This window comes from Cherax quadricarinatus, chromosome 15, assembly GCF_038502225.1.
Source record: "Cherax quadricarinatus isolate ZL_2023a chromosome 15, ASM3850222v1, whole genome shotgun sequence".
NCBI lineage: Eukaryota > Metazoa > Arthropoda > Malacostraca > Decapoda > Parastacidae > Cherax > Cherax quadricarinatus.
In genome coordinates, this window is record NC_091306.1 from 15,277,846 (window position 1) to 15,300,116 (window position 22,271).

A 22,271-nucleotide genomic window follows, 5' to 3' on the forward strand; every position below is an offset into this window, starting at 1 on the left:
AGTGGGTGTATTCTCCAGATATGCAGCTTCACTTAAAATGTAACTTGATGTACAGCAATATTCCAGTCTAGGTACTCTAGTACAAGTTTCTTAAACAATATCATTAACGGTTTTGCAGCTTTCGGTCTGAAGGTTCTTGTTATCCAGCCTATCATTTTTCCCAGTTTCCTAACATTTCACTCTAATGTGAGTGTAGTTTCACTGGTTTCCGTACTGTTCCAGTTTATATTTCTTTAAAATGTCCATAACGGAGTAGGTGAATTTTCTTCTTGTTGAACATCGTTGTTTTTCCTGTAACCCACTGAATATTATGTGCGTTGACTTGGAGGCTTGCTATGCCCTCTGTGAAATGCCACTTTATAAATATTTTAGTATGGGTTGAGAAGGATGATACAGCGCTATGGCTTCATGCCCCTTGTGATTAAGAAACATAACTGGGATGTGTACTGAGCCTTGTGAAGGGAGGTGGCAGTGGTGGTGGAAGAGGCGGTAGCGGTGGTGAGCACAATGGGTGGCGGACAATTAGTAAGACCTTCCCAGTGTGGGAAGGTAATTGGTGCGGTGTAGGTCACCCTGCCTCAGTGGCTAACAAACAGGGCCAACAACAACACCAACACACTCCTCCATATAGCAAAATTCGTTTTACAGCGAGCTGCAGCAGGATCCAAGGTGAAATATTAGTTATTCTTGGGTAGGCTAGGTTGCGCCAGACAAGGTTAGGCCACATTACAATAGGTCAGGCTAGGCTAGATTTGGCAACCGTACCCTTAATTAACAGATATATATATGTAAAAATTATTACTAACACTCGCAAATTAAATAAACGGTAGAGCTTACGTCTGGCAACATACAGGAAACATGCCGTACATATTTGGTATACAATACCAACAAGATGAAGAATTAGAAGCTTGCAACATCTTGGTATCTTGATTGTAGACGTTTCGCCATTCAGTGACTTTATCAGTACAAATTCAAGGACATGACTGGAAGAAAGAACTATTTACAAAAGATGAGATAATCATTCCCTCAGTCCTAGATGCACTGGAAAACAAACAGAATGCAGATGTAGTATACACAGACTTTGCAAAAGCCTTTGACAAGTGCGACCATGGTGTAATAGCATACAAAATGCGTGCTGAAGGGATAACCGGCAAAGTAGGCAGATAGATCTTCAACTTTCTAACCAATAGCACACAAAGAGTAGTGGTAAACAGAGTTAAATCAGATGCTGCCATAGTGAAGAGCTCTGCCCCACAAGGCACAGTACTCGCACCTATCCTGTTCCTTATTCTCTTATCAGACATAGACAGAGATGTAAAACACAGTACTGTATCATCTTTTGCAGACGATACTAGGATCTGCGTGAGTGTCATCCACTGAGGGCACGGCAAAGCTCCAAGAAGATATAAACCAAGTTTTCTAATGGGCAACAGAGAACAGTATGATGTTCAATGAAGACAAATTCCAACTGCTCCGTTATGGAAAACTGGGGGAAATAATAACTAGGACTGAGTATACTACAAACTCCAATCACACAATAGAGCGGAAAAGTAATGTGGAGGACCTGGGTGTGGTAATGTCCGAAGACCTCACCATCAAGGACCACAACAATGCCACTATCACATCTGCGAGGAAACTGATAGGATGGATAATGAGAACATTCAAGACAAGAGATGCTAAGCCAATGATGATCCTTTTTAAATCACTTATTCTCCCTAGGCTGGAATACTGCTGTACATTAACCTCCCCATTCAAGGCAGGTGAAATTGCAGAACTAGAGAATGTACAGAGAACCTTTACTGCACGTATAAGTTTCATCAAACACCTTAACAACTGGGAGCGCCTGGAAGCACTTGACTTGTACTCACTAGAGCTCAGGCGAGAGAGATGTATCATAATCTACACCTGGAAGATTCTGGAGTGACTGGTCCCTAATATGCACACATCAATCACTCCATACGAAAGCAAAAGACTTGGCAGGCGATGCAACATACCCCCAGTAAAAAGTTGGGGCGTCACTGGTACACTAAGAGAAAACGCAATAAGTGTCCGGGGCCCAAGATTGTTCAACAGCCTCCCACCAGCAATAAGGGGCATTACGGGAAGACCCCTGGTTGTCTTCAAGAGGGAGCTGGATAGATACCTAAAGACGGCGCCGGATCAGCCGGGCTGTAGTTTGTACGTTGGATTGCGTGCGGCCAGCAGTAACAGCCTCGTTGATCAGGCCCTGAGCCACCGGGAGGCCTGGTCATGGGCCGGGCTGCGGGGGCGTTGATCCCCGGAATGCCCTCCAGGTAGGTAGGTAGACTCCAGGTAGGGAGTTGGTGAAAAACACCGAATTCGGTGTTCTTCACCAACTCCAAGACTGAGGGACTGATTACATCTTTTGAAAATAGTTCTGCCTTCCAATTATTATCTCCTTGAATTTGAACATAAAGAAGGAACACTGCAGCTGGCCTACTAGCCTATGCGAGGCAGGTCCAATTCTTCCACCGGCTTAAACTCACTGACCGTCTGACCTCACTGATCTAGTAAGGTCAAACACGTCACTTAAGGGAGGAGCACAGCACCCGACCTAATAGCACAAGCTAGTTAGGTCCAACTCACACCCACCACTCATGTATTTATCCAACCTATTTTTAAAACTACACAACGTCTTAGCTTCTATGACGGTACTCGGGAGTTTGTTCCACTCACCAACAACTCTATTACCAAATCAGTGCTTTCCTATATCCTTCGTGAATCTGATTTTTTTTTTTCAATTTAAAACCATTGCTGCGAGTCCTTTCTATGTTAGATATTTTTAGCACGCTATTTACATCCCCTTTATTAATTCCATTTATATACCTCAATTATATCCCCCTTAATTCTACGCCTTTTTAGAGAGTGCCCATTCAGGGCCCTCAGTCTATCCTCATAGGGAAGATTTCTGATACATGGGATCAACTTTGTCATCCTCCTTTGTACGTTTTCCAGTGCGTTTATATCCACATGTTTCTAATTCTTCAAGCAGGAGAAAACCACAAACTCGAATCACTCAATGAAGCATAAGACTAATGCAAGAGACCCTGGAGTGATCATGTCAGATGATCTCATCTATAATGATCACAAATATCAATATCACCATCGCAAGGAAAATGACAGGCTGGGTAATAAAACCTTCAAAACAAGGGATGCCAAACCAACAGTGACACTCTTTTTAAGTTACTTGTTCTCTCTAGGCTGGAGTACTGCTGTACTCTAACAGCTCCATTCAAGACAGGCGAAATTGCACACTTTGAAAATACGCAGAGAACCTTCACTGCTGGCGTCGATTCAGTCAAGCACCTAAATTACTGGGAACGTTCTGAATCCCTCTATCTGTACTCCTTGGAACATAGGCGAGAGAGATGCATTATATTCTACACCTGGAAAATTCTAGAAAGACTGATCCCAACCCTGTACATTCAAATCATTACCCATGAACGAAAAAGACTTGGCAGACGATGCAAAATACCCCAGTGAAAAGCAAGTGTAATGAATACACTACGAGAAAACTCATACATAAGAGAAATACCAGATTCCTGGCTGCATTCAAAAAAAAAAAAAAAAACTGGATAAGTTTCTCAAATCAGTCCCTGATCAGCCGTCCTGTGGTGTTTATGTTGGACTTCGTCCGGCTAACACCAACAGCCTGATTGATTAGGCCATCCACAGAGAGGTCTAATCTGGGACCCGGCCGCAAGGGCGTTGACCCTCGGAACACACTCCAGGTAGACATCTCACACTTGTGATCACTCACAGTCCAAGACCACACCCGGGAGCACCATTTGTGGTCTGGCTAGACCACAAACGCCATCACAATCCAAACTCAAGCTTCGTACCCATGTCTTAATTAAAAAACCTCGCCCATGGCACAAGGGTTATCAAGCACAGCTACCAGCATCTCCCAGGTCTCCCAAGACACAGCTACCAGTAACTTCGCCCAGTTCTCCCAAGACAAACATAACTACCAACATCTACTAAAAGGTTGAACATTAAAATGGTATAAAATACCGACAGGTTGTTAGGTAAGACACATGCAACAGTTAGGTATCTTTATTATGAAACGTTTCGCCTACACAGTAGGCTTCTTCAGTCAAGTACAGAAAAGTTGATAGAAGCAGAAGATACTTGAAGACGATGTAATCAGTCCATCACCCTTAAAGTTTTGAGGTGGTCAGTCCCTCAGTCTGGAGAAGAGCATTGTCTCCCAAGACAAACCCATCCACTCTCAACAACAAATACAAAGGACATATGGATATGGATGAGTATATACATGAATAAGGATAGACATGGATTATATATGAATCCCCATGAATAGTTATGAATACATGGATATGAACGGATGAATGGATGGATATAGAATAAATATGTGTACAAGGATAAATGGACGAATGGATATTATTTAACTAAGAATAGATGAACGGGTGGACAGAGAGTAATGGGCGGATATAAATGTGGGCACATGAACAGATGAATTTCTGGACATGAATGGATGGATGTGAATAGATAAATGGTGGATATGAATCGATGGATAGATCAGGATGGACAACTATGAATGTAGGTATTGACAGAGAAAGCCAACCACTCAAACTACACAAAAAAATACGAGTCTGATTAAAATAATTCAGAGGTTCGTTATGGCTTAACAACAGTGCAACAATGTAATTCCTCAACCGATGCATAACAACAATGTAATTCCTGAATGCTAATCGATATCCCCGCGTTGCAGCACCCTGAGGCATGTGAAAAGTTTTTAGAAGGGGACAAATGTGTGTTTTAGAAGACAAATAAGTTGTTCTCCGTGAAAAAAATATTGCTTGCTTTTGGAACTGCAGCGTTAATTGTCCTAATGCATCAAGTTGTCTAAGTTAATTGCCTTAAACCAGTCCTGAATGTTATCCCAAGACGACTTCCGGGACTAGGGGGACATCCCCCCATGACCTGGTAAAAGATTAGACCTAGCTGATGAACCAAACCTAGCTGATGGCTTGATAAAGCAGGCTGTTGGTGCTAACTGCATGCAGTCCAAGGTATGCACCACAACCCGGCTCATCAGGAATTGACTCGAGAAACTTATCCCTCTCGAAGTGCGTCGGGGGTGTGCTGGGAATTTCCCTTATGCATGAACAGAGGGTGCTGAGTCTTGGTCCCTTTACAATTAAATGATCTGTTAGTGTACTCAGTGGGTACCTACTCCCCTCCAGGTAGGTTATGGCACCGCTGCTTTTCAATCGGAGTATTTTGCACCGTCTGTTGAGCCTTTTGTCTTCAAGGGGAGTAATTTCAGTGTGCAGATTTGAGACCAATCACTCCAGAATTCTCCACGTAAAAATTATACAGAATTTCTCTTGCCTAATAATTCAAGAAGAGACCTCAGGCGTTCCCAATAATCTATCCACTGAATTTATACTGGCAGTAAAAGTTCTATGTACATTGTAGATGAATGGTTCACAGAACCGACACGTTGATAAATTAGACACATGTGCAACTCTTGGGTATCTTTATTAAGGAAACGTTTCGCCACACAGTGGCTTCATCAGTCCATACACAGGAGAAGCTTGAAGAGTAAAACATAAGAAAGGAGGAACACTGCAGCAGGCCTGTTGGCCCATACTAGGCAGGTCCTTTACAATTCATCCCACTAACAAACATTTGACCAACCCAATTTTCAATGCCACCCAACAAACAAGCTCCGATGTGCAAGTCCCACTCAAATCCAACCCCTCCCACTCATGTACTTATCCAACCTAAATTTGAAACTACCCAAAGTTCCAGCCTCAATAACCCAACTAGGTAGACTGTTCCACTCATCAACTACCCTATTTCCAAACCAATACTTTCCTATGTCCTTTCTAAATCTAAACTTATCTAATTTAAATCCATTACTGCAGGTTCTCTCTTGGAGAGATATCCTCAAGACCTTGTCAACATCCCCTTTATTAATACCTATCTTCCACTTATACACTTCGATCAGGTCCCCCCTCATTCTTCGTCTAACAAGTGAATGTAACTTAAGAGTCTTCAATCTTTCTTCATAAGGAAGATTTCTAATGCTATGTATTAATTTAGTCATCCTACGCTGAATGTTTTCTAACGAATTTATGTCCATTCTGTAATATGGAGACCAGAATTGAGCTGCATAATCTAGGTGAGGCCTTACTAATGATGTATAAAGCTGCAGTATGACCTCTGGACTTCTGTTGCTTACACTTCTTGATATAAATCCCAGTAATCTATTTGCCTTATTACGTACGCTTAGGCATTGCTGTCTTGGTTTAAGGTTGCTGCTTACCATAACCCCCAAGTCCTTTTCGCAATCTGTATGGCTAAGTTCTACATTATTTAACTTATAAGTGCTAGGGTTATGGACACTCCCGAGCTTCAGAACTTTGCATTTATCTACATTGAACTGCATCTGCCACTTTTCTGACCAAGAGTAGAGTTTGTCTAAATCCTCCTGAAGTTCCCTAACATCTACGTTTGAATCAATTATCCTACCTATCTTCGCGTCATCGGCGAATTTGCTCATATCACTAGTAATTCCTTCATCAAGATCATTGATATATATTATAAACAACAACGGGCCCAAGACTGATCCCTGTGAAACGCCACTTGTTACTGATCCCCACTCGGATTTAACCCCATTTATGGACACTCTCTGCTTCCTGTCTGTGAGCCATGATTCGATCCACGAGAGCACTCTTCCCCCAATGCCATGAGCTGCTACTTTCTTCAACAGTCTTTGGTGCGGAACTCTATCAAATGCCTTACTAAAATCTAAGTAAATAATATCAAATTCTTTATCGTGGTCAACAGCCTCAAAAGCTTTACTGAAGAAAGTTAATAAATTAGTTAGACAAGACCGGCCTCTTGTGAATCCATGCTGAGTATCATTAATCAAGCTATGCTTATCGAGATGGCTTCTTATAATTTGAGCTATAATTGACTCTAGTAATTTGCCTACAATTGAGGTCAGGCTTATTGGGCGGTAATTTGACGGTAACGACTTGTCCCCTGTTTTAAAAATAGGAATTACATTAGCCATCTTCCACATATCAGACACTACACCTGTTTGAAGAGATAAATTAAAAATATTAGTTAATGGTTCACAGACTTCCATTTTGCATTCCTTTAGAACCCTTGAAAAAACCTCATCAGGACCCGGTGACTTATTTTGCTTCAGTCGGTCTATCTGTTTCACAACCATTTCACTAGTGACTGTGATGTTACATAATTTATCTTCTTCTGGCCCACTATAAAAATTAATTACCGGAATATTATTAGTGTCTTCCTGTGTAAAAACCGAGAGAAAATAATTATTTAAAATTGAGCACATTTCATTCTCTTTGTCAGTAAGATGCCCATAGTTATTTTTAAGGGGACCTATCTTATCTCTGACTTTTGTTCTATATACCTGGAAAAAACTTTTTGGGTTAGTTTTAGAATCCCTAGCAAATTTAATTTCATAGTCCCTTTTAGCTTTTCTTATCCCCTTTTTAATGTCCCTCTTAATGTCAATATACTGATTCATAAGATGACCCTCGCCTCTTTTGATACGCCTATAAATTCCTTTCTTATGCCCTAGTAGATATTTCAGCCTATTATTCATCCATTTTGGGTCATTTCTATTTGATCTAATTTCCTTATAAGGGATAAACGTTCTTTGAGCAGCATGTATTGTGTTCAGAAAACTGTCATATTGATAGCTCTCTTCGTTACCCCAGTCAACAGATGATAAGTGTTCTCTAAGCCCATCGTAATCTGCTAAGCGAAAATCTGGGACTGTTACTGAGTTATCCCTACTATCATACTTCCATTCAATTCTAAATGTAATTGATTTGTGGTCGCTAGCACCCAGTTCCTCTGAAACTTCTAAATTATTAACAAGGGATTCATTGTTTGCCAGAACTAAGTCAAGCAGGTTATTACCCCTTGTAGGTTCTATCACAAATTGCTTCAAAAAACAATTCTGAACTACTTCTAAGAAGTCGTATGATTCTAAATTCCCAGTCAAGAAATTCCAATCAATATGACTAAAGTTAAAGTCTCCTAGAATTACTACATTATCGTGCCTTGTGGCCCTAACAATTTCCTCCCATAGTAGTCTCCCCTGGTCCCTATCTAAATTTGGGGGACGGTATATCACACCTAAAGTTAATTTTTCATGCCCCTCTGAAAATTCTATCCAAACAGACTCTGTATGTGTTACTTCAGACTTAATACCCGTTTTTATGCAACAGTTCAAGCGATCTCGGACATACAATGCCACCCCACCCCCCTTCCCGATACTTCTATCTACTTGGAACAATTTAAACCCCTGAATGTGACATTCTGCAGGCATGTCCCGACTTTTTGAATTAAACCACGTCTCAGTAATGGCAAATACATCTATGTTACCTGCACTAGCAACTAGTCTCAACTCGTCCATCTTATTCCTAGCACTGCGACTATTTGTGTAATAAATACTTAAAGACCCTCCTCTCTCTTTACCCTTCCTGCTCCTTTCTGTTATTCCACTAAACCTATTACTGTCCTTGTCAATTAGTGCCACTGGCTTTCCAATATCCACCTCATTTTGCCTATTACTAGTTCTCCTAGTACTTTTATTACTACCCTGAGACTTCACAGTTTTCCCGCAAAAACCCATACCACTAACTATTCCTAGTTTAAAGACCTAACAGCTCCCTCCACTGCGTTGGCCAGTGCTCCCACCCCACACCTAGTTAAGTGAACCCCATCCCTGGCATACATGTCATTTCTGCCATAGAAGAGGTCCCAGTTGTCAATGAATGTTACCGCATTTTCCCTACAGTATTTGTCCAGCCAGCAATTGACACCAATTGCTCTGGACAACCATTCATTTCCAACTCCTCTCCTTGGCAAAATGCCACATATGACAGGTTTCCCACCCTTCCTCCTAATTATCTCTATTGCTGACCTATACCTGCTAATCAGGTCCTCACTCCTACGTCTGCCAACATCGTTGCCTCCAGCACTGAGACAGATAATAGGATTGCTCCCATTACCTCTCATGATGTCATCCAGACAGCTAACAACATCCTTCATCCCAGCCCCAGGAAAACACACTCTCTGCCTCCTACTCCTGTCCTTCAAGCAGAATGCCCTATCCATGTACCTAATCTGGCTATTCCCAACAACAACAATGTTTTTACCTTCCTTGGCATCGTCCGTCGTGATGCTCCGAGTAGTCGACTCACATTCGCCAGGTAGCATTACACCACTTGTAGAATTCGTCAAGACGTTCTCGATGGTCTTCGTTGGGGTTTCTAGGGATGTCTCACTCACGTCTGCCAATGCTTCTTTGGTGCTCGTTGTGGCATTCCCAGTAGAACACTCACATTCGTCGGGTAGCACCGAGAATGGGTTGGAAGTTTCCACGGTAGTTTTCTGGTTTCTCGTTGTTTCTGCCTCTCCAACCGTTTTCTTGATCTTCAGCTTGGTTCCATGTTGCCCGGCCACTGACCAAGCTCCCCTCTTAACCTGGGGACTCACAACAGGAGGATTACTACGAATCCTCTTGTTCTCCTCCGTTAATCGCCGTATCTCCATCTTAGCAACTCTGAGCTCTTCTCTCAGCTGCCGGTAAATAGGAGGAGAATGAGGTAATCAGTCCCTCAACCTTGAGTCGATGTGGTCAGTCCATCAATCTACTCAAGATTGATGGACTGACCACATCGACTCAAGGTTGAGGGACTGATTACCTCATTCTCCTCCTATTCTTCAAGCTTCTCCTGTGTATGGACTGATGAAGCCACTGTGTGGCGAAACGTTTCCTTAATGAAGATACCCAAGAGTTGCACACGTGTCTAATTTATCATTCTATGTACATTATCCAGTACTGCAATTTCGCCTGCTTTAATTTGTCCAAATCGTCCTGGAGTTCATTGATATCCTCCTCAGAGTGAATTTTACGGCCTATCTTTGTATCATCAGCAAATTTACTCATGTCACTAGTAATCCCTTCATCAAGGTCATTAATGTAAATTATGAACAAGAGAGGGCCTAAAACTGATCCTTGTGGAACGCCACTAGTGACTAATCCCCATTCAGATTTCACTCCATTAATGGTAACTCTCTGCTTTCTATTGGTAAGCCATGCCTCAATCCATGCTAGAACTTTACCTCCTATACCATGAGCTGCCACTTTTCTTAAGAGTCTCTTGTGAGGTACTCTATCGAAGGCTTTACTAAAATCCAAATAAACAATATCATATTCCTTATCACTGTCAACTGCCTCAAATGTTCTATTGAAGAACGTCAGTAAGTTTGTCAGGCAGGAACGACCTCTCGTGAATCCATGCTGAGATTCATTTATCTTCAAGGTGACTTCTGATAATGTCAGCTATAATTGATTCTAATAACTTGCCCTCTATAGATGTCAGGCTTATTGGACGGTAATTTGAAGGAGTGGACTTATCCCCTGATTTGAATATAGGAACCACATTAGCCATCTTCCACAACTCTGGCACAACACCGGTAAGGATGGACGCATTGAATACACTCGCTAATGGCTGACTAAGCTCCATCTTGCATTCCTTAAGTACCCTGGAAAACAACTCATCGGGTCCCGGGGACTTATTTTGTTTCAGTTTGTCTATCTGTTTAATAACCATGTCCCTCGTGACAGTAATATTAGTTAACTTAAATTCATCAGGAACTAAATAATTGTTAATTACTGGAATCTCATTTACATCTTCCTGTGTAAAAACTGACAAAAAATAGTCATTAAATAAGGAACACATTTCCAGTTCATTATCCGTCAGCTGTCCATTCCCAGTTTTCAGAAGTCCTACTTTTTCCTTCACCTTCGTCCTATACACTTGAAAGAACTCCTTTGGATTAGTCTTTGATTCATTAGCAACTCTAATTTCATAGTCACGTTTAGCCTTTCTAATCGCCTTTTTTACTTCTCTTTTAAGCTGAACATATTGGTCAGTAAGGTTAACCTCCCCTCTTCTGATGCGCCTATAAATTCCCCTTTTCTCCCCTAATAGATGCTTTAGCCTCCAGTTAACCCATTTGGGTCGTTATTATTAGACCTAATTTCTCTCTGGGGAATGTATATACTCTGGGCACTGTGTACATTATTAAGAAAACAATCATAAAAGCAGATCCCTTCATATTCATAAGTATGATTATCGTCAATAAAATCATTAGCTAGATAACCCCAATCAAGATTTTTACTGTATTATCATTATTCTTGCATTCCCAATTAATGCTAAAAGTGATGGATTTGTGATCACTTGCGCCAAGCTCTTCAGTGATCTCCAGATTATTCACGAGTGTTTCCTTATTTGACAAGACTAGGTCTAGCAAATTATTACCCCTGGTAGGCTCAGTTACACTCTGTTTCAGAAAACAATCCTGAACTGTTTCCATAAAGTCACTGGACTCTAGATTACCTGTCAAAGAATTCCAGTCAATTTGACTAAAGTTAAAGTCCCCTACTATGACTATGTTACTGTGTCCAGAAGCCCTAACAATTTCGTCCCAAAGAAGTCTCCCTCTATCGTGATCCAAGCCTGGAGGTCGGTATATTACACCTAGAATTAGTTTTTCTTGACTCTCCAGGAACTCTACCCAAACAGACTCTGTAACTGCTCCATCTATTTTTATACCTGTTTTTATGCAACAATTAATATTTTCTCGAACATACAATGCAACTCCTCCCCCCTTCCCATTACATCTATCCACATTGAACAACTTAAATCCCTGAATATTACACTCAGCAGTCATATCCCGACTCTTTAAATCATACCACGTTTCAGTTAATGCAATGATATCAAAGTTCCCAGCACATGCTACCAAACGTAGTTCATTAATTTTATTTCTTGCACTTCGACTGTTAGCATAAAATACCATCATATGTTTTTTCTTCTGCACATTTTTCCTATTCATCTTTGTTTTTACACAATTTCTGAAATTATCATTACCCAGAGTTACTCCATGACAGTTACTATTAAGATTCTTAATATCAGAGCATAAGTCAATATATCCATACTCATTATTTATCATTTCTAAACCCATACCTCTAACTAATCCTAGTTTAAAGTCCTAACAACCCCCTCAACTGAGTTAGCAAGAAAACCCACACCTACCCTGGATAAGTGAACCCCATCCCTGGCATACATGTCATTTCGGCCATAGAAGTTGTCCCAGTTGTCAATGAATGGTACTGCATTATCCTTACAGTGTTTATCCAGCCAACAATTAATGCCAATTGCTCTGGACAACCATTCATTACCAACACCTCTTCTTGGCAAAATGCCACATATAACAGGGTGCCCCCCCCCCTTCTTCCTAATTATGTCTATAGCTGTCCTGAACTTTCTAACTAAATCCTCACTTCTACGCTTGCCTACATCATTGCCTCCAGCACTGAGGCAAATAATAGGATTGATCCCATTACCGTTCATGATGCTGTCAAGCTGGCTAACAATGTCCTCCATCCCAGCCCCAGGAAAGCAAACCCTCTGTCTCCTACTCCTGTCCTTCAAGCAGAATGCCCTATCCATGTATCTAACCTGGCTATCCCCAACATCAACAATATTCTTACCTTCCTTGTTGTCGTTCGTCGTGACGATCCCAGTAGTCGACTCGCATTCGTCGGGTAGCACCGAGAATGCGTTGGAGGTTTCCACAGGAGTTTCCACAGCAGTCTCTTTCTTCTTGATCGTTTCTGGCTTTCCATTCGTCTTCTTGATCGTCAACTTCGTCGCCCCCTGCTGTCCAGCCACTGACCACGATCCCTTCTTGACCTGATGACTCGAAACAGGACTACTACGAATCCTCTTGTTTTCCTCGGTCAATCGCCGTATCTCCATCTTCGCTACCCTCAAGTCTTCCTTAAGTTGCTGGTAAAGTTGCTCGATGGAGGGTAACTTGGTTCAGTCCACGGGAGCACACAATACACTTCTTCACAGAGTTAAGTAATTTTGAAATACTGTAAAAACCGGATTTTTGCTTTATAGTGTTACTGACAGAAATTAGTGCAGCTTCAATGCATTTTCTCCGTCTTAAGTCGTCTTCTTTAATAACTAGTTTAGCTTCATTGAATTTCATGAGGTGTCCAACATCGTCTCAATGTTGAACACATGCGATTTTGCGGTCATCATTTCTGCAAGCATTTTTGTGTCCTGCTATCCTAATGTCCAGAGTTCTGGCTGTTTCCCCTACATATACTTTGTCACACCCCCCACATGGTATAGTGTAGATTCCTGCACTTGTGCCAGAATCATGCTTGGGTTTTTGTATCAGGTTCCTAATAGTAGTTGAAGAACTGGTAGATATTTTAGCCAGTTTTCTGTCAAACATTTTTGAAACATTAGTGGCAACGTTGCTGACCGGTAAAACGATGTAACTTGGAGGCTTTTCTTCAATTTGATAGGTGTTAGTCTTGCTGAGGATACGTGTCGCACGTTTCCTGCAGTCACGTATGAAGTGTAGGGGAAAGTGTAGTGAACTAAAAGAGTTGGTGATGTATGTACATTCTTCTTCGAGGAACTGCGGACTGGAAATTCTGTGGGGCAGCGGGCTTTCAACAGCAACAGCCTGGTTGACCAGGCAAGCACTAGACGAGCCTGGCCCATGACCGGGCTCCGAGAGTAGTGAAACTCTCGAAACTCTTCAAAGATATGTCAAAGGTATACAATACCGACTAGCTGATGAGAGGGCTGACTGCTAGTGGCACCTTCCTCTGATTTTGAGTTTCCACGCCTCAGCTCTAGCACTATAAAAGGCTCTATCCTCATGATTCGGCTTCGTATTGACCAAGACTATACTAGACACCTCTCCAGGTTGAGGAACTGACCTCCACAAAATTACTTCTAGGTTGGACTGATCACACCATCTTGACCTCTCCACTGCCTCTGCTGTCACCCCTGCATTTGACCGAAGAAGCCTACTCTATAGGTGTAATAAAGTTGGTAGAATTACCGACAATATGTAAAGTAAAAGGACACAAGTGCAACTAATGTGACATTTTATTGTGGCAACGTTTCGCTCTCCAGGAGCTTTATCAAGCCATTACAAACAATACATGGACACAGAGAGTATATAAAGGCTCAGAGTGAGGTGCAATACTAGTGAGGTACCACTTCGAGTTCACTAGTGGTAGTAGTAGTAGTAGTAGTAGTAGTGACAAAAGTAATACAATATGGTAGAGCAATTAATTCGTACATGAGTAAAAGGATATAAAAGCTATTACTTGGGTAACATAAAAATAGGTTGGACAAATATAGACTGGAAAGAGGCAGCTTGTTTCAGTGTTCACTCTCTGTAATGTGCTATTTGTAGTATAACAGGAGAGACTATATGATGGCAGGGTTTACTGTTTTCAGGAGGATTCTTGCTAAGACTTCGGAGATGGTGAAGCTGCCGTTGTTTTGTTTAATTGTATTCGAAACAGCGATCAGTGCTGATTCGAGGCACTTGCGTCTGCGGAAATTAGTTTCTTTGATCACTAATTGGGCGTCTCTGAATTTCATGAGATGATTGGTGGAATTTCGGTGTTGTACACAGGCGTTGTTCAAGTTATCGTTCCTACATGCGTCTGCGGAAACTAATTTCCGCAGACCCAAGTGCCTCGAATCAGCACTGATCGCTGTTTCGAATACAATTAAACAAAACATATGCCGTATTGTGATGAATGGTTTGAAAAACCGACAAGTTGAAGATTGAGACACTTATGCAACATATGGGAATCTTTATTCAGGAAACGTTTCACCACACAGTGGCTTCATCAGTCCGATACAAAGTAGAAAGGCGTAAGGAGAGGAGGAGTTTGAGGTAATCAGTCCCTCAGCCTGGAGTCGATGTGTTCAGTCCATCAATCTTGTAGAATGTACATTCTACAAGATTGATGGACTGAACACATCGACTCAAGGTTGAGGGACTGATTACCTCATTCTCCTCCTGTTCTTCAAGTTTCTCCTACGTATGGACTGATGAAGCCACTGTGTGGCGAAACGTTTCCTCAATAAAGATACCCAAGAGTTGCACATGTGTCTAATTTATCAACATGTCGGTTCTCTGAACCATTCATCTACAAAAGCCATCATTATTGCGATCCTTCAATATGAGATCTGACATTATTCCTCCCAAGTCTCGCACATGTGGCTTTCGTTCTACTGATTTGAATTTGTCCTGTACGCCGTTCCAATCTTTATCCTCCATTCTCCCATAATGGAGCAAATGAACTTTGTCCTCACTGAAACATCGTAATGGTGTCTGAGGCCCTTTGGAAGACTTGATTAATATAAGCTTGAAGATTCACTCTCTTCGATGAACGCTATTCTCGGAAATTTTGGTGTCATCGACAAAGGGCGTTACGGTGCTATGATTTATGTTCTTGTCAATGTTGGATATAAGAATGAAGGAGAGAAGTGGGGCGAGTATTGTGCCTTGAGGAACAGAGCTTTTCACTGTGGCAGCTTCAGACTTCACCCTGTTTACTATTAAGAAGTTAAATATCCATCTGTCCACTATTTCTAGCAATTCCCTTTTCACTTATGTACGCTATCACACTATGATCGTACCTGTCAAAGGCTTTTTCAAAACCAATGTACACTATATCAGTATGTAGCTTATCTTCCAGAGCATTCAAGACCCTGTTGTAATGGTCTAGAAATCTTTATTTTAACAAATATGAATTCCGCAACATAAAAAAAAATCGGAGGTATGTTCTCATATTTTAAATAAAAATCCAATCCAAAACATATATTAAATTCTGAACATCACAAAACAATACACATTATACCCAATACATAGCACAAGACCTCGCAGAAACATATTGCATTAATATATCAGACACATTGTGTGTACATTTCGGTAACAAATATTATAATATACCACAAGCAATATAGTATCAAAAGTCAAAACATTACACAATATATTTCAGGAGATATATTCTCATGATACATAATCACTCGTACATATAACAGGAGGGAGGGAGGGGAAGGGGGAGAGGGAGGGATGGTGAGAGGGAAGGTGAAAGGGAGGGAGAAGAAAGGGTAAGAGAAACTGAGAGTAAATAAATGGAAGTGGACAACGCAGGTAAAGGGAGCGAGCGGGTGTGACAGCAAGGTTGGAGAAGGGAGAAATGGGAGCAATAGCGAGAGTAGAAGGGAGATAGGGAGTCTAAAAGCCACTGACAGAGCGTCAGTCCGTCAGTCAGGTCAGTCAGCCCACCGGGATTGTGCGCGCAAGCCGTCAGAGGGAGTCGAACAGCGCCAGTCATACACATGGTTAGTTTCCTAAAGTAGTCACTTTAGCTAACTCCCCAACTACAACCAGTCACCTAAGCAAACTAACCTAATACAAGTCACCTAAATCAACTGTTTTAATACAGCCAATCGTCAAACTTAGTTGTCCCAATACAACACGCCAACTACTCACCAAAGTTAACAGTCCTAAGACAACCAAAGTTAACTGCCCCAAGACAACCAATGACCAAGATCAAGTAAAAACAATAAACAGTTATCTTAGTGAAAAACTCTGGAAGGACAGTATGATTAATAGGTAGATGGTGCAGAATGTCACATAAAGCAAATTATACATTATTATTATACACAAGGAGGGCCCCGCTTATACAGCAGGTTAGATTCTGGACTACTGCTATAAAGCGAAAATCGATGTAAAATTAAACATAACCCTTTTTCACTTTCAAATACACATAAGAGTCTCATAACATGTTTACACCATCATATATTAAGTGAGCAATAAAGCTAGGCAAGTAATGTGTGTACTGTATATATACAGTACACACATTACTTGCACAGTACACACATTACTTGCACAGTACACACATTACTTGCACAGTACACACTTTACCTTATAAAACATTTTCGTCCTTAGCTTATAGTGAGTATATTTACTGTAGGAAGTTTGAATAAATTAATAATGGGTTTAACTGAAAACCTTTGTATTAGTGAAACGCCGTAAAGTGAAGCGCTCTAAAGCAGGCCCACCTGTATATTATTATATTTATGTGGAGTGGATGGACACATTAAGAACACTAATAGAACTTAAGCATAAAGAATCAAAGTTTTTTTAACACTCTTCAAATTAAAGACAGAATTACCAAGAGACCTTTTTGTTAAAAAGGGGACAATCCTCAAGAACTATATTCATCGGGTAGAAAAAGATATACTTTTGTAACTTTGATGGCATATTAAAGGTATATCAAGAGTGTCTGGTGCTTGCCTGCTCAACGAGGCTGACGGATAAAGCAATCTTTTACCTGTCCTACTACATGGGTCTCCTGTCACGGAGATGCAGGACAGCTAGTCCCTCCAGATCTCCACAGAAATTTCTAAAGCAATTACCTGAGGTTCATTTTCACACGTCTTGAAGAAAGACATTCACACCCATGTCAGGGAACATTCATTACCGGCCGTGATTCTTGTGCCCAATCTCATACTCATTAGCGAACGTATTTCAGCAAGGGTGCTGCAACTCCCGCAGTATTTTTTCACGCTGCACGATAGAGGGAGGGGAGGAGCTTAATGAGCGCTGTTGCAGAGACGCGTTGCAAGTGATTTATGGCACTTGCGTGTCCCTCCCGCAAGACCACACCAATCATCTGCAACATCTGCCTGAAGAATTATCACAATTACTTGGAAACATCTGAAGAACAACCCCAATTGCATACAACTGAATACCATCATTATCTACAAGTTAACGAAGAACCACAACCACCTGGAACACTGACTTAAGGGTAAATACAACTATCTACAATATCTGAATAATCAACCACAACCACCAGCAACACCTGTCTGTCTAACCACACTTTAAAACGTACCACATCTACAGGAGAAGTAATTACACCTGCCTCAAATGATAAAAGTTCAGGAGGGAAAGTGCGGATATCAACAATCACAGACCCAGTGGCTGTTTAGTGTTGGATGTAGCTTCGAAGCAGACATTGCAACTTGCTTTTGACCCAAAATAGCCTCCAGGAACTTGTCAAGTTTCTCTCGAAGACTGGGATCTGTTGGTAATTGTCCCTTTGTTAGAGGAGACGGTATTCAGGTCTCGAGACCCCTGATGTTCCCATTTATAATCATAATAATGGTATGATAAGACACATGAGTAACCATGTTAGTTAACTTTATTCGGAAACGTTTCACTTACACAGTAGGCTTTTTCAGTCGAGTACAGAGGAGGCAGCAGAAGCATCAGGGCTGTAAAGACTATGTAATCAGTCGATCACCCCTGAAGACGTAGTTTTGAGTCTGTCAGTCCCTCAGCCTACAAAAGAGTATTGCTCCATAGTCTGAAACATTGTTCCGGATTATGGAACATTGTCTGGTACATTGTTCCAGACTACGGTGTAGGCAAAACGTTTCGGAATAAAATAACCTAACAGTGGCATGTGTGTCTTACTTATCAACTTGTCGGTATTGTATACCATTATCATATTCACATAACAATGATATACAATACTTACAAGTAGATAAGTAAGACAAGTGCAACAGTTGAATAACTTATTGACGACAGGCCTCTCTTTACGTGTTTTCTGTAGTCTTAAGTGTCAATGCAACTGGGGTTCACAGTAGAGAATTATTTCACCACTACAACTGACCTAGCAAGGTATGATTTATTTAGGCTGCTTGGGTGATGTTACCTTAGGCTTGTCTTGGTTACTAAAATCTGACTAGCTGGCAGCATGGTGGACTTTGAAGTCAGTTCCAGTTGTATTATGAATTTTCAGTATCTTACCATTACATATAATGAGAAACACAAACAGATTCCAGTCTTCAGCAAATAATCTTCTAAGCTCTACCTGGTCAACTAATTTATCGTGCCTACTTTATAACGCAAATTGCTAGCACTAACAGTCTTATCAATCAGATCATCAAAAAGACAGATCTGTGGGTCATAAACACAAGAAATATAAGCAGCAAATTTAAAGACAGACCTCTTTTTCATATCCAAATTTTCTGATGACATCCGAGCTGATGCTTGACGAAAGTTCATTATTTTAATGCCTGAACACTACCTGAAGATGGTTTCAGGTATCATCTTTCCCAGTCCCAGACAGCTTGATCAGCACGGCTGTTTATGCTCGCTGCGCGCACTCAAATGTAAGTAGCACAGTCCGGGTGAATAGAAGCAACTAAGAATCCATTTTTATTCAATATATATATATATATATATATATATATATATATATATATATATATATATATATATATATATATATATATATATATATATGTATGTCGTGCAGAATAGGCAAAATTGGTCAATTAGCAAGAACTCAATTAAAATTAAGTCCTTTCTCAAATTTTCTGACACGCTTAAATATATATCTTTTTTGCGATTTATGTTAATGTAAAAATTAATAATACTGTACCAAAAGAATATCAGAAAACTTTCCCAACCTTATTATAACAAGCGCAATTTAATTAATTTAGCCTAATCCAACTAAATATATTTTAGATAAGTTTACAATAATTTAATAATAAAAAAACACAATGAAATATATGTTTTTTCGTTAGGTTCATAATGTATTTTGTGAAATTATTGCATACACAAATTTATGCTTGCCTTATTCGGCAAGAAGAGCGTTGCTATTTAAGCCAAAAATCACAAGTTTTACCTATTCGGCACGACATTATATATATATATATATATATATATATATATATATATATATATATATATATATATATATATATATATATATATATATATATATATATATTTAATGCATATTGAGTGGCCACCTAAAGACAAGAGGAAAAATAAACACAGTTCTCAAGGTTTAAAAAAAAAAAAGTAAATTATAGGGATCCTTGCCACTAATACCCACAAGAGGCGGCCATCACGCCATCCTCGAACGCTTTGGACCCCGGGATATTTCAGTCCTCGGACGCTCCCTTCCCTTTCCTTCCCTGACCAAACGCAGCTTAAGCTAATTTAAGCCGGTCTTGAACTGTCTGGAAAGTATAAACGCCGGAGCACGCAACCTACTATCAAGTCCCGTACCTTGGGGAACTCGACCCGGGAAGAAGGTCCACATGTTATATACAAGGAGTTGGTTTCCACTTGAGCTGGGTAAACAGCTCCACCTGCACCTAACAGCTCCACTGTACTCAACACTGATGATTCATTCATTCACCTACATTTTTAGTTACTGTTACCTGAACATAAGAAAGAAGTAACACTGCAGCAGGCCTACTGACCCATGCGAGGCAGGTCTAAGTCCCCTTTCGGCTTAAGCCAATGGCCTAGTCAGGTTAGGTCAAATTCACTTAAGGAAGGAACACGGCATCAGACCTAGTAGCACAAGCTAGTTAGGTCCAACTCACACCCACTCCTGTATTTATGTAACCTATTTTTAAAACTACACAACGTTTTAGCTTCTATGACGGTACCCGGAAGTTTGTTCCACTCATCCACGACTCTATTACTAAACCAGTGCTTTCCTATATTCTTCCTGAATCTGAATTTTTCCAACTTAAAACCATTGCTGCGATTGCTGTCTTGGCTAGATATTTTTAGCATGCTATTTACATCCCATTTATTTATTCCTGTTTTCCATTTATACACCTCAATCATATCCCCCCTAATTCTACGCCTTTCTAGAGAGTGCAGATTCAGGGCCCTCAGTCTATCCTCATAAGGAATATTTCTGATTCATGGGATCAACTTTGTCATCCTACTTTGTACGTTCTCCAGTGCATTCATATCCATTCTGTAATACGGTGACCAAACTGTGCAGCATAATCTAAATGAGGCCTAACCAAGGATATAGAGTTGAACAACCTGAGGACTCGTATTATTTATGCTTCTTGATATGAAGCCAATTATTCTGTTTGCTATATTGCGAACATTTATGCACTGTTGTCTTGGTTTTAGATTACTGCTTACCAGAACTCCCAAATCCTTTTCACAATCAGTAATATTAAGATCTACATGGTTATGGGCATGGATATTTTTCTGTCTAATGTTTAGAAACTTGCATTTGTTTATATTAAACTGCATCTGCTGCTTCTCCGACCACTGCATCAGTCTATTCAAATCTTCCTGGAGTGCTCTAATGTCCTCGTCAGAATGAATTCGACGGCCTATTTTGGTGTCATCGGCAAACTTGCTTATGTGTGTATTTATCCCCTCATCTATGTCGTTTATGTAGATTGTGAACAACAAATGGCCCAACACTGACCCCTGTGGAACGCCTCTCGTGAAGCTTCCCCACTCTGAATTCTCTCCATATGTGCAAACTCTCTGCTGCCTATATATCAACCATGCCTCTATCCATGAAAAAAATTCTCCTATTCCGTGTGCCTTAATTTTCCTCAATAGTCTTTGATGTGGGACTATCAAAAGCCTTATTGAAGTCCATATACACAATATCATATTCATTACTATGATCTACCTCCTCAAATACCTTAGTGAAAAAGTTAATAAATTCGTAAGGCAGGAATGGCCTTCTGTAAAACTGAGCTGAGATTCATTGATCAATTTATGCTTTTCAATATGGCTACGAATTGCCTCGGCAATTAATTCCATAAATTTTCCCACTATGGAGGCTAGGCTTATTGGTCTATAGTTCGAAGCTAGGGACCTGTCACCTGCTTTAAAAATAGGTATCACATTTGCCATTTTCCATTTATCTGGCACTATGCCATTTTGTAGTGATATGTTGAAAAGATAAGCCAAAGGTTTGCTAAGCTAGTCCTCTTTACATCCCTTTAAATCCCTTGCATACAGTTCATCAGGGCCCAGGGATTTGTTAGGTTTTAATTTATCTATCTGTCTAAGGACCATGTCAATTGTGACCCTAATCGTGTATAGTTTATCGTCCTGTTCTACATAATTTATTATTTCTGGAATATCATTAGTATGTTCCTGTGTAAAAACTGAGAAGCCTAATCACTCTCTGAGCTGACCCGAGTAACTTTTGAGTGGGCCTATCTTGTCCGTAATCTTACTTCTGTATACCCGAAAGAATCCTTTTGGGTTAGTCTTTGATTCTTTTGCAACTTTAACTTCATAATCTCTCTTTGCTTTTCTTATTCCCTTTTTTATTTCTCTCTTTAACTGAATATATTGATTTCTTAACTGACCCTCTCCTCTTTTGGTTCACGTATATATACCTCTCTTTTGACCAATGAGATGTTTTAATGTATTGTTTATCCATTTAGGACCATTTTTGCTTGATCTGATTTCCCTATTCAGAACATAAGTTGTCTGAGCAGCTAGAACTATGCACTGGA